Below are 12,412 nucleotides of genomic sequence, written 5' to 3'. Positions count from 1 at the left end.
GCCTTTCCCGGGCCGGGTCGGGCCGGCCCACGAGCCAAAAAATTAGGCCCTGGCACAAGGGTATTCGGGCTTTGGACGGGCCGATGGATCGAGCCTTGGGTCGGGCCGGTGGGCCTGGGCCTAGCCTCGAGCTTAAGTCGGGCTTGGGCGGGCTTGGCCATTTTTTTTTAATTCTTTTTAATTTTTTCTACCAAAATTTTATTATTTTTCACAAAAAAATACATTGCGCCTCGGGTAGGCTAGGCCTCGAATCGAGCCTTGAATGGGCCTTAAGCGGGCCGATGGGCCGGACCGGGCTTCAAAGTGATGACCTAGGCCTTAACCTAGGGTCTCGGACATGCTCGGGCCCGGACCGAAACAAGCCTTTCCCGGGCCGTGGGCGGGCTTCGGGCTGCCCACGAGCCGCGGGCCAATTCTACATTCCTATCAATGTGTATTTTAACATGTCAATGTGAATATTCACATTGTCAACGGGCGGGGCCGGGCCTACCCCGGGCCGCGGGCAAGCTTCAGGCAGCGGGCAAATTTTACACTCCTATCAATGTTAATGTTAACATGTCAATGTGAATATTCACATTGTCACGGGTCGGGCCAAGCCCGCCTCGGGCTGCGGTCGGGCTTCGGGCCGCCCACGGGCTACGAACCAATTTTACACTCTTATCAATGTGAATGTTAACATGTTAATGTGAATATTCACATTGTCAACAGGCCGGGTCAGGCCCGCCCTAGGTCGCTGGCCAATTTTATACACGTATCAATGTGAATGTTAACATGTCAATGTGAATATTCACATTGTCAACAGGCCAGGCCGGGCGCGCCCCGGGCCGTGGGCGGGTTTCGGGCAGCCACAAGCGCGGGCTAATTTTACACTCCTATCAATGTGAATGTTAACATGTCAATGTGAATATTCACATTGTCGCCGGGCCGGGCTCACCGCCGGCCGCGGGCCAATTTTATATTCTTATCAATGTGAATGTTAACATGTCAATGTGAATATTCACATTGTCAACGGGCCGGACCGAGCCTGCCCTGGGCCGCCCACCGGCGGTGGGCGGGTTTCGCGCCGCCACGGGACGCGAGCCAATTTTATACTCCTATTAATGTGAATGTTAACATGTCAATGTGAATATTCACATTGTCAACGGGCCGGTCCGACCCAGCTCGCGGGCAGGTTTTGGGCCGCCCACGTGCCAATTTTACATTCGTACCAATGTGAATTTTAAAATATGAATGTTCACATCATAAAATTGTTAACCGTTCAAAAAATATTTATAAGGGTATCAAAATTAAATATATGGGCATAAGTATCCAAGAAAATAGTGTAAATCAAGAAAAAGGATTATATGGAATAAAACTATACATACATGGGACTAAATGGGATAAAAAATTCCTTCATGGACTTCTTGGGTTAAAACACTTCTAAATGGGATTTATCAATAAAAATCCCTACTAATAATCCTACAAATTTGTTGGATTAATTATCCATTGGATTAATAATTCTAAACCAAAATGTTAAAACAAACATAGGATAACTGGGCCCACGGATTAATAATCTCAATCCCATGCTCTAATCCACCCAATCCAACATGCCATAAGGGTATGTTTGATTGATAGGATTAGAGCATGGGATTAGGATTATTAATCTGTGAGTCCAATAATCCTATGTTTGTTTTGAAATTTTGTTTCAGGATTATTAATCTAATGGATAATAAATCCAACAAATTTGTAGGATAATTAGTAATAGGGTAGGGGTGGGATTATATATCCTGAGTTGGGAAATAAAATAAAAAGACTTTTTTACCTACTAATCCAATGCAAATCAAACAATGGACAAGGGGATAATTTATCCTACTAATCCAATTGGATAGTGAATACCACACTAATTTGATAGGATTATTAATACTTTCACTATTAGTCTTGTGAATCAAACATGACCTAAGGTCTCACAATCACCCTTAGATGAATTCCAAATAATCACAAATAAATAAAGAAAAGACCTCATCAAATAAATGTTGTCGAAAATCCAAAATAATAGACCCAAACCAACCTTCACATAGATTGCAGAAATATTGCCAAACTATTCTTCGAAGCAGAACCCAAACAGAACCAAAAGCTTCCAAACAGAGCATCAACGAAAGGTATGAAGTCTAGGACATGACTTGACCAAGCCAAATAAACACAACACTAAGTCTTGTTCACTCAGCACATTAGCTGTTACTGGAACAAACCAACCGAAATGCACCGAATGCACATAGACATAATCATTTCATTTTTTCTCTCATAAACATCACATTTAACTATAAAAAAATCTAGAGAAAATTAGTCTAAGGTCCCTCTCCCATTTTTAGTAATGGAAGAGATCCATAATATTATTTTTTGATGTCTAAGATCCCTAAATCTCATGCCCATCTATCACAGAGAAATTTGATATATCTCACCCTCTCTATCTCTCTCTCTCCCGCAGCTAAAATTATACACAAGTAACAGAACAAACAAAAATAATTTTAAAGCACTTAGAGAGAGAGACAGAGAGAGAGAAAGAGAGTATAGGAAGAGAGATGAGTTCAAAGACGGTGTCAAAATAGTCCGAAATTAGGGCATCAACAACAATCTTCATTCCATGACAAGCATCGATGCGAAGCTACTTCTTGACGGAGGCCACCATAACGTCAACGCCGCCGCGCCACAATATATAGATCATTATCACCACTTCCATGCTGCCAGAAAACTCATCAGATCCGAATTGGTCTGGATTTGCATTATAATTCTTTGACTGGAGAGATACCCAAAGAGATAGTGAATCTCACTAAACTCAATGATCTCTATCTTGATGTGAATATTCTTAATGGGACTATACCTCCTGATATTGGAGACACTGCTAGTCTTCAAGGTTGATATATTAGTTTTGTAAAATTTGTATTAGAAATTGGTTTTTATACACTTTTCTAGCTTAGGATTGATGTGAAAGATCCTCTGGATTTGGTAGAAAGAAGCTTGAATTTTTCTTGCAGATTTATTGGCATTCTTTGATTTGAACAAATGGATTTGATTTGACTGAATAGCTTAATGAAATAGAAAATGGCTTTTATCTTGATCTTACATTTGTGGGTTTACTCTATTTCTGGGAAAATTTTACTCTCTTTTGTGTATCTCTACCTCAACAAAGTTCTTGAATGGTATTTTTGCTGACAAATCTGGAGGAGAATAGATGTCCTTAGAATTGAAATTTTATCTGGTTGTTCAATTTTCTTTGAGATTGAAATTTTCTCTGATTGTTCAATTTTTTCTAGATTGAAATTTTCTCTGGTTGTTTAATTTTCTCTGGATTGAACTTTTCTCTAGTTGTTTAATTTTCTTTGGATTGAAATGTTCAATTTTCTTTAGATTGAAATTTTCTCTGTGATGTTCCATTTTCTCTAGGTTTCTCTAATTTGAACTCAGAGAAATTTCAATTTTCTCTGGGTTTGGGAAGTCTAGAATTTCTCAATTTTCTCTGGTTTGAAACCACCACTCAGACCACCACTGCATTCATCAAAGGCAGTGGTAGAGATATCAAAGATGAATTGTGGGAAAAGAGTACTAAAATCTTGAAGGGATTTGCAAACCAAAAAAATTTGTGCAAACCAGAGAAATAAAAGATGTGAACCTTGAAACCATGATGATGATGAAGGCTATCAAAAAATCAGTTGATTACTGATTTTTCTCTGAATTTCTAGTTTGGTATTACAGTTTTGCTGTGTGCCATTGTTGGATTTAATGTGGATTTTAAAGGTATTTTCTCTGGTTTGGTCAAAAATTTTGATCCAGTGAAAATTCTCTCAACCGCATTAACAAATAACGTTGAACCCAATACTAAAACATCAGAGAAATTCTCTAGTCTTTCCAGAATTTCTCTAGATCGGAATTTTCTCTGGATGTGGAATTTGTGTGAATTTTCTCTAGATTTTTGGTTTTGTATTACAATTTTGTTGTGTGCCATTGTTGCTATTGAAAGAGCTTGAATTGAATTGCAGTGGCTGTATTGAAATGGATTTAATGTTCGTTTTAAAGGGCTTTCATGGTGTTGCTACAACTGCTTATTTGATGTAAAAAAAGATGATGATGATGATGATGACGACGAAGGCTATCAAACAATTTCTCTGAAGTGGTTTAAATTTTCTCTAGATTAGGTAAGAATAAAGCAGAGAAATTTTGATTTTCGCTGGAATGGTTTGAATTTTCTCTGGATCAGGTAAGAATAAAGTAGAGAAATTTTGAAGCTTTGGGAATACACCCTGCAATAAATTACAGATTTGTAGTCCAGAGAAATTCTCAATAATAATGAAGCCTTGTGAACCAGAATTTCTCTAATTCATCCAGAGAAATTCTCTAGATCGAATTTTCTCTGGATTGATGTTGAGGGACCTTAGACATTATGAACATATTGAATGTCCTTTATGCTATAAAATCTTAATACTGGGGACCTTAAAACAAAATCCCCAAAAATCTAACTATTTTTTCAAATACAAAAATTTTAGCCTATTAAAATAGTTAAGAACTAAAATAACTTACTAAAATAGCTTACTTTCCAAACGAGGCCAATATATCAAATATTATATCTACAACACATACACAAGAATTATTGAATTGCAAGTCTCTTAGATTTCTTAAGCAAACAAATCAATAATTGCTAACTGCCACCAACTTGATCAAATACATCTTGAGACTTCTTCCCCTACCGACCTAGGTGGAGATATCAACCACACCTGCTAAAATTCGACACTTCAAATATTTGTCCACCGACAAAGCCTTAGTCAACATATCTGAAATATTATCATCCGTATGAACTTTTTTGAGTTGTAACAATTTCAAATCTAACACATCAAAAATCCAATCACTTTGTTTGGCTTGGGTTTTCCAAAAACACTTTTCAGAAAATTCTACTTTCTTGTTTTCCATATTTTTTTGTTTTTATTGAATTGTTTTAATATTTTAAGCAATTTTTTTTTTTTAAATTTTTAGACACGGCTAACATTAATACACTTAAAAAGTATATTATTTGTGAAAAAAATCTTTAAAAAATTCACTAAATACCAAAAATACAAAAAAAAGCACAAAAATTAAGTATATTTTTTGTATTTTTGTGTATTTATTAATTTTTAAAAATATTTTTTCACAAATATTTTACTTTTTAGATACATCTACGTAAAATGCATCTAAAAAAGTTTTAAAAAAATGTTTAAAATTTTAAAAATATTTACTAAAAACAAAAAACTCAATTTATAAAAAACTTAATTCAAAAAACTCAAATCAAACACACTGATGGCATCTCACATTAATGTGTTTCGATCTCGAATGAAAAGTACAATTACTCAAATGAATAGCACTTTGACTATCACAATAAAGCACATACCTTTCATACTTTAAACTAAACTCTTACAAAAATTTCTTCAGGATAAATTCAGCTTCGATAGTGTAGGCGCCATGCCTTTTTTGAGTCTAAGACCTGTTTTCCACACAAACATTGGACTAACTTGATTTAACAATAAAGAGTCACCACTTAATTTTTAAAGAGGAATTAAGAAACCTTTAACGATGAAAACTAAGTTAAGGACCAGTCCGTCATAACCAAAAGATTTCTAGGTTCAGGAGCTTAGGTATAAAATGGGAAGGTCATTAAATGAAAGCAACCCCTTTTTGCCCAATCCGAAGATTGGCCTCTACTTATTTTCTATTTTATGATTTTAGTGGTTAATTATTCACAAATTTCATTTTAAGCCTAAAACCTTTAACTAACCTAGAACTAGATGATTTGAACAAAACAAGTGTCATTCATTTTAGTTTCAAGAATAAAGCTATAACTTCCTTTAAAATAAAGATTTTTCATCAAAAATGGATTTTAAATAAAACATGGCCATAAACTTGAACTAAAATAAACAACACTTATAAAAACATGCAAAACGAACAATTTTGCAAAGAAAACATTTAACTTGCATCATTGAAATGATGATGCAAGAAGCACACACATGACAAGAAAGACAAGGAGACTTACCCGTATGCCCACTACCAGCATCTTTCATGCAAAAACATAAATATGCAACTAACATACAAAACCTGAACCTAGGTCTGGTTTGAGGCTACTAATGATGTTTATGCACAAAAAACAAATAATATAAAGAGTAAAAATACAAACTAACTACATGATGATTCAAACCGGGTCTAACACATAGATTCTACATGATTACATGACCCTAAACATGCTGTTCTAATGAAAAATAAATGAAAGCATGTGAGAAGAGGCAAGCAAATGAATAAAACGAATAAAATATATGAATTACATGATGATCACGCTATCCTAACAACCCTAGATGACTACATATTTGAAAAGAAGAAAGAAAAAGGGACTGAAATAACCAAGCCTCCCTCAAGTAAGGGTTGTTGATTATAGGTCAAGTCTCCAAGTCGTTAGGATGTTTTTTAAGTGTTTAAGGTTTCTGTGAGGTGGGATTTTCGAGTTAGAGGGGAGGGGGAGCGTTTCTTTCTCTAAACTTTCAAATGCTCTAAAAAATGCTTCAATTTGTCACCAAAGTCTCACACCCTCTAAAGAATGGGAGGAGGGGGGGAAAGGTTACAAGTACTCCTAGCTTGGGGAGGAAGCCAGATGACGCTACTTGCTTTCTCTCTAGTGCCTCTCTTCAATTATGCATTGCCATCCTTGTAAAGTTTCCATTTCTATCTGTCGGGGGAAAGTGTGGCCACATAGATGAAGTGCAACTGCACAAGAGAAGTACAGCCTCACAATCCAGTTGCAGTCGCACTATGTACGTGTGGATGCACGTGCGACTAGGGGTACATGTGTCAACTTTGCAGGTTAGGTGTGGGTTTGTATGGCCAGGTGCGGTTTTGCATGGCTTTTGCTTACTTAGGGTCCAAGCAAGCTCAAATTGTCCTTAGATCAATGTTTTTGATAAAACTGGTTAGTAATTTTGGAAAATACCATCAATCCAAGTGTAATTGGGCTTCCTTTATCTCTCAGGGTTGAAATATTGATTTTTGGCTGAAAAACAAGTTCAGGGGTATTTTGGTCATTTTTGTAAAAGTTAGTTTTTGGCCAAAATAGGATATGATAGCAACTTTAAGCAATTTTCATCATTCTTAGGATGGAGGTATTGCCATTTCATCATCGGAAGGCCTACAAGCGCCTGAAGTCTTAGGGTCAGTTATAATAAAGTGTCTACAGGTAGTTGAGAGAGTAATACATTTTTGCAATTTTGATTGCCATGTCACAGCTCTCCCTAGAAAATTCATCAAATAACCCAAAGTAGATTTCTTAGAATCAACATTACCGGTCGTGTTGGAATCCGTGAACCCATCAAGCAATGGTTTACCATTCCCAAAACATAAACACACATTTGAAGTGCCTCAAAGGTACCTTAGAATCCATTTCACTGTTGCCTAATGTTCTTTGCCTGGAATAGAGAGATATCGACTCATCACACCAACAACATGAGCAATATGTGGCCTTGTACAAACCATGGTGTACATCAAAGAACCAACCGTTGAAGCATAAAAATTTTTTAGCATCTCTTCTAAGTCTTTCTCACTTATGGGACATTATTTTGAACTAAGCTTAAAGTGGCCAACAAGTGAACAACCAATCGACTTTACTTTATTCATGTTGAACTTCTCAAGATCCTTCTCAATATAGCTTTCTTAAGACAACCAAATCAGTCTCTTCTTTCAATCATGAACAATTTTCATATCAAGTATTTGCTTTGTCGTTCCTAATTCTTTCATAGCAAATGACTTTCTCAACTCCAACTTCAATTTATTAATCATGGTGGCATCTTGATCCGCAATTAACATGTCATCAACATAAAGTAAAAGAATAATAAATTTACTATAGGATCTCCCAGGGGTACCTGAGTGCGTCCGACTATTCAGACTCCCAATGGGTCTCTGTTTTTCACTAGTGCAATGTGAAATAGAAAATGAGGGTCCAGATCTAACAAATCTATAGAAATCCACTAATCGCAAAATATGCCAGAAATGGACTGCATTACCAGATTTCAGAGTCACCACATAATCTTTTGGGAAAACTAGGAAATCCATGGCTTGTACCGAAGGCCACTGTCCGTCACAATCAAAGTGTCTCGGTTTAAGAACTTAGATATGATGGGGAAAGGTCATGAATTGAGCATCCCCACTCATCCGATCAAAAGATCAACCTCTACTAAATCATGATATGAGATTTATAAAACAATATATGCTCATGTTACATTTATTATTAATATTAATGCTAAGATTACTATGTGAAATGAGCAACTATAGACTGTCATTTACTTCGGAATGCATTGATCTCACGCATTTTGAAAGACATGCAACTCAAAGAAAACAAAAATGAACTCACATGCATAGAAATCAATGTCATTCCAATTTAAGTGAAACAACCTCTATTCACTGGCAATCACAGAGATAGATCAATTAAGCAAGTAGCCGCATGGTAGGATACTAAGCATAATAAGAAAATTATGTACAAGCGGGATGCTAAAAATATAAATGCTCATCTAGTATTTACTCACACCACGTAAAAAGATGGAAAAGACTTAACGAAATATTCTATATGCAAAATACTAATGCAATACATACACGAGAATATAACTATAGATTCGGCCACTAATACATGACATGTGAGTCATTTCAAAGCATGAGATAGCGCACAAAATTACATAGGAAATGATAGAGTCCATAAATGCAAATGAGCCGAATCCAAATGCATGAAAAATGGATGTAAGCATGAGGATAATGATAAAGAAAACATAATGCTATAAACAGGTATGAAAAGCGTGGAAATAAAAGGGGTAGAAAGAAATGGGGATTGGAAGACATACAAGGAAATGGATAGAAAGAAATGGAGGTTGGAAGTTATTACATCAAGCCCTTACAATGAAAGGAATAGAAATAAATGGAGGCTAGAAGACATACATCAAACCTTTACAAAACGGAACTTCTCTACAAGAGTGTTCGAATAAACTATCTAACGAATAAAGCTCTATATGAATTATTACATTGTTGAATCTAACAAATCATAAGAATATGAGAATTTGATCTAAAATAACCAAGAAAGGAGATGATAGAAATTGCACATACGCAGGAGACCATCCTTCATAAACTACTTTGCTTGCTGCCAAAGCCTGCTCTGTTTTGCTGACAAAAACCATCTGTCCATACAAATAAATTGTTTGATTGTACAAAATACTGCTGGCCATACACTTCATTTATCTGGCTGTACAAAAAAAGCTGGAAGTACTTGCTTTGTGTAGCAAGACCAAAACAATGCAAACAAAGTGCTTTCAAAGGATGCTCATCCTTTCTATTCCTTGCTATCATGAAGATTTTCAAGGTAGATGTAGATAGGCTCACTAGTCACCCCACAACACAAGGTGCTACATGATATTTACAAAAGCTATCAAATGAAAAATCTAACATACATAGAAATTGAAGCTAGAAAATGTCAAGGCAAGGAAATAAATGGAAACCTACATTCATCTATTTGTGAATAAGAGTAAATGAATACCCAAACCCATGCTATTAATTGGAGAGAGTAGATTGCCATCATTTCTAAGTGGAAGCCTTGTAGGGCTCCAAGAAAATGGAAAGAAAGCAACGGAAAATGAAAGCTAGAAATTCAATCAAAGAAATAGATGGAAACCTACATTTATCTCTTTGTGAATAAAGATAAATTAATATCCAAATCCATGTTATTAATTGGAGAGAGTAGATTACCACCATTTCTAGGTGGAATCCTTATAGGGCCTCCAAGAAAATAGAAAGAAAGTGAAGGAAAATTCGTTTAACTCATCAAAAGTAATTGGAGATGCATCTTCTTACTTATGGAATATGGATGTAACATCCATTACCATGTTCAAAAATGTATTAAAAAGAGAGTTTTCAACACTTTTGATGAGGAAGCTCTTACTTAGCATAGAGGAAATAGGGAATCTAGCAACTCATCTATGAAAGTAGGACCCTCTACACAAGCCTATATTTAATCTAAATGATTGAAAAATAGTGCTGAAATTACAGTTTAAAAGATGAGAAAGCAAGAAAGAAAGTGTAAGAGAGCAAGAAACTACATCATCTAACAATTCTACGGAAGGATGGCTAACCTCTTCCTCTCTTCACAAGCACAATAAAACTCTGAAAATATAGTGTTTGGTAAGAGAGAGAAATAAAGAAAGTAGATGAGAAAGTTTCAAAAGTTCACCTTTCGAAGAAAGGAAAAACTTCTTGATTACCAAACTCTATTCCAAACACCCTCAAAGTTATAGAGTATGATTTGAATTTTCAACTAAAAACTTCAAATTCAAGCTTCAATGGTGTTTGTATAGCGATCCCGGTTTTCCTTTTCGTGCTTAACTGTAATCCGGATTCGATTTCGTAAGGGTGCTGTTGTCTTATCCTCTTTCTATCCCTTTCTCTTTGTGTTCGAGCTTGGAGTTGTGTTGGGCAAGTTGGGAATAAGTTGGTTGCGTTTTAAAACGTAAAGCCTTTGCCCAGTTTTTGGTCTTTCCGCTCGGGCGGCAATTTTTACGCTCGAGCGGGACTCTGTTGTTGCTTGTCCGTTCGAGCGGGGGTGTTGGCGCTCGAGCGGGGAAATCACCCATCCAGTACTTCTTCTGCAGTGGTATACGCTCGAGCAGGGGATTAGACGCTCGAGCGGGAGTATGTGTCTGACGCTCGAGCGGGGAGTTTGACGCTCGAGCGGGCATCATGTCTGTAAAAGTTCTGGGAGCATGCATCCGCCGCTCGAGCGGGGGATTGGACGATCGAGCGGGGATCTGTGAGTGACGCTCGAGCGGGGCGACTTTTATATATAGCCAAGATCCGACCTTTTGTTCACTTTTCAACATCTTTTCTCTCTCTTACATTTTCAAAATGGTATTTTGAGAGCTCCTCTCACTAAAATCCTAACTTCTCTCTTAGGATTGATCTAGTATGAGTTATTTTCTCACCTTGGGCCTTTACAAAAGTTGTGTTGATCGTCGAGGGCTATCTTCTAATCTGAAAATTTCGGGATTTGGAGCATTTTCGTTTCTTCGTCTCCTTCATTGAGCCCCATCATTCGAAGTAGGGATAACCTACTCCATCTTATGAGCTTTGTCTTTAAATTTTAGTATTTTGTTATGTTGGTGGTTGTTGGATAATTTTTGAGAAAGTTTGGGCCTTGTGTAATTTTACAAAAGTTGGGGTTTTAAATATATAAACCTATATGCATGTTAGGCATAGAGAAATGAGATTAATGTTGGGACATTGATGGAAATGGAACCTTAGGGTTGTTTTGTAAATTATGGTAATTTGCCCTAATTGGTTTAATTAATTAATGCATATAATTAATTGGAGAAAGCGAGGAATTGAATTGAGAATGTTGAAATTGGGAATGTATGGGATTAAAGAGTGTAGACAAATCATTTGTTGCTCACCTAATTGGAATGTTGATATATTATCCATTTGTGCATTTATTTCCTGTTTAGAAATAATTGCCTTGGGCTACCGGTGGAGGGTAGTATTGATTGTTGTAGACAATGCATGATGATTAAGCAAACTAAAACTAATCAATCGGATGTGTCATAGAGTATGACGGTTGATAGAATACATTAACGTTATGTATTGATCGATTGTGTATATGATTCTGTGTTTATATGCATTGTTTGTGTAGAGGGGGAGATGAGGGATGTACTCCGCGGTTTAGGGGAAGATGGGGGATGTACCTCTAAACCGGATAGGATTGGGAGGAGATGGGGGATGAACTCCGTAGATACAGCTCATATGCTTGTCTAGAGAAGTGAAGATACAGCTCATATGCTTATCTTTGTGAAGTGTAGATACAGCTCATATGCTTGTCTAGTGAAGTGTGGATACAGCTAATATGCTTATCTGTTGATGTGTAATATACTTATCTGTTGTGGTGTTGATATAGCTCATATGCTTATCTATTGGAATGTTAATATAGCTCATATGCTTATCTGTTGTAGTAGTGATATAGCTCATATGCTTATCTGTTGTAGTAGTGATATAGCTCATATGCTTATTTATTGAAAGGTTTGTTTGATTTGATATAACACTAAAATATATATCATCATCATTTGTGAAGTATGGAAGCAGTTTATGTGTTATTAATACAACACCAAAATGTGTATCCACCGTGAATTTTGAAAATGTTCTAGTGATGAACTATAATCTCATCAAAACGTTTTGGCCAGAGTACTGAGCCCTGTTTTCAAACCCAAAGTTGAACAAGAAATGAAAAGTGAATTGTAACGTAGGCTTGGTTGTCATGGAATTGAGGTAAGATGTAAATGGAAGTGTAAGTATCGACCATCTATCAGTTGCTAACTTTTAATCATTGTTCATAGTTGGTTTAGTATATCTC

The sequence above is a fragment of the Camellia sinensis genome, unplaced genomic scaffold (assembly GCF_055761805.1).
Source record: "Camellia sinensis isolate YWXY unplaced genomic scaffold, ASM5576180v1 Unanchor3, whole genome shotgun sequence".
In the NCBI taxonomy this organism is placed as follows: Eukaryota; Viridiplantae; Streptophyta; class Magnoliopsida; order Ericales; family Theaceae; genus Camellia; species Camellia sinensis.
Note: the sequence above shows the minus strand (reverse complement) of the source record.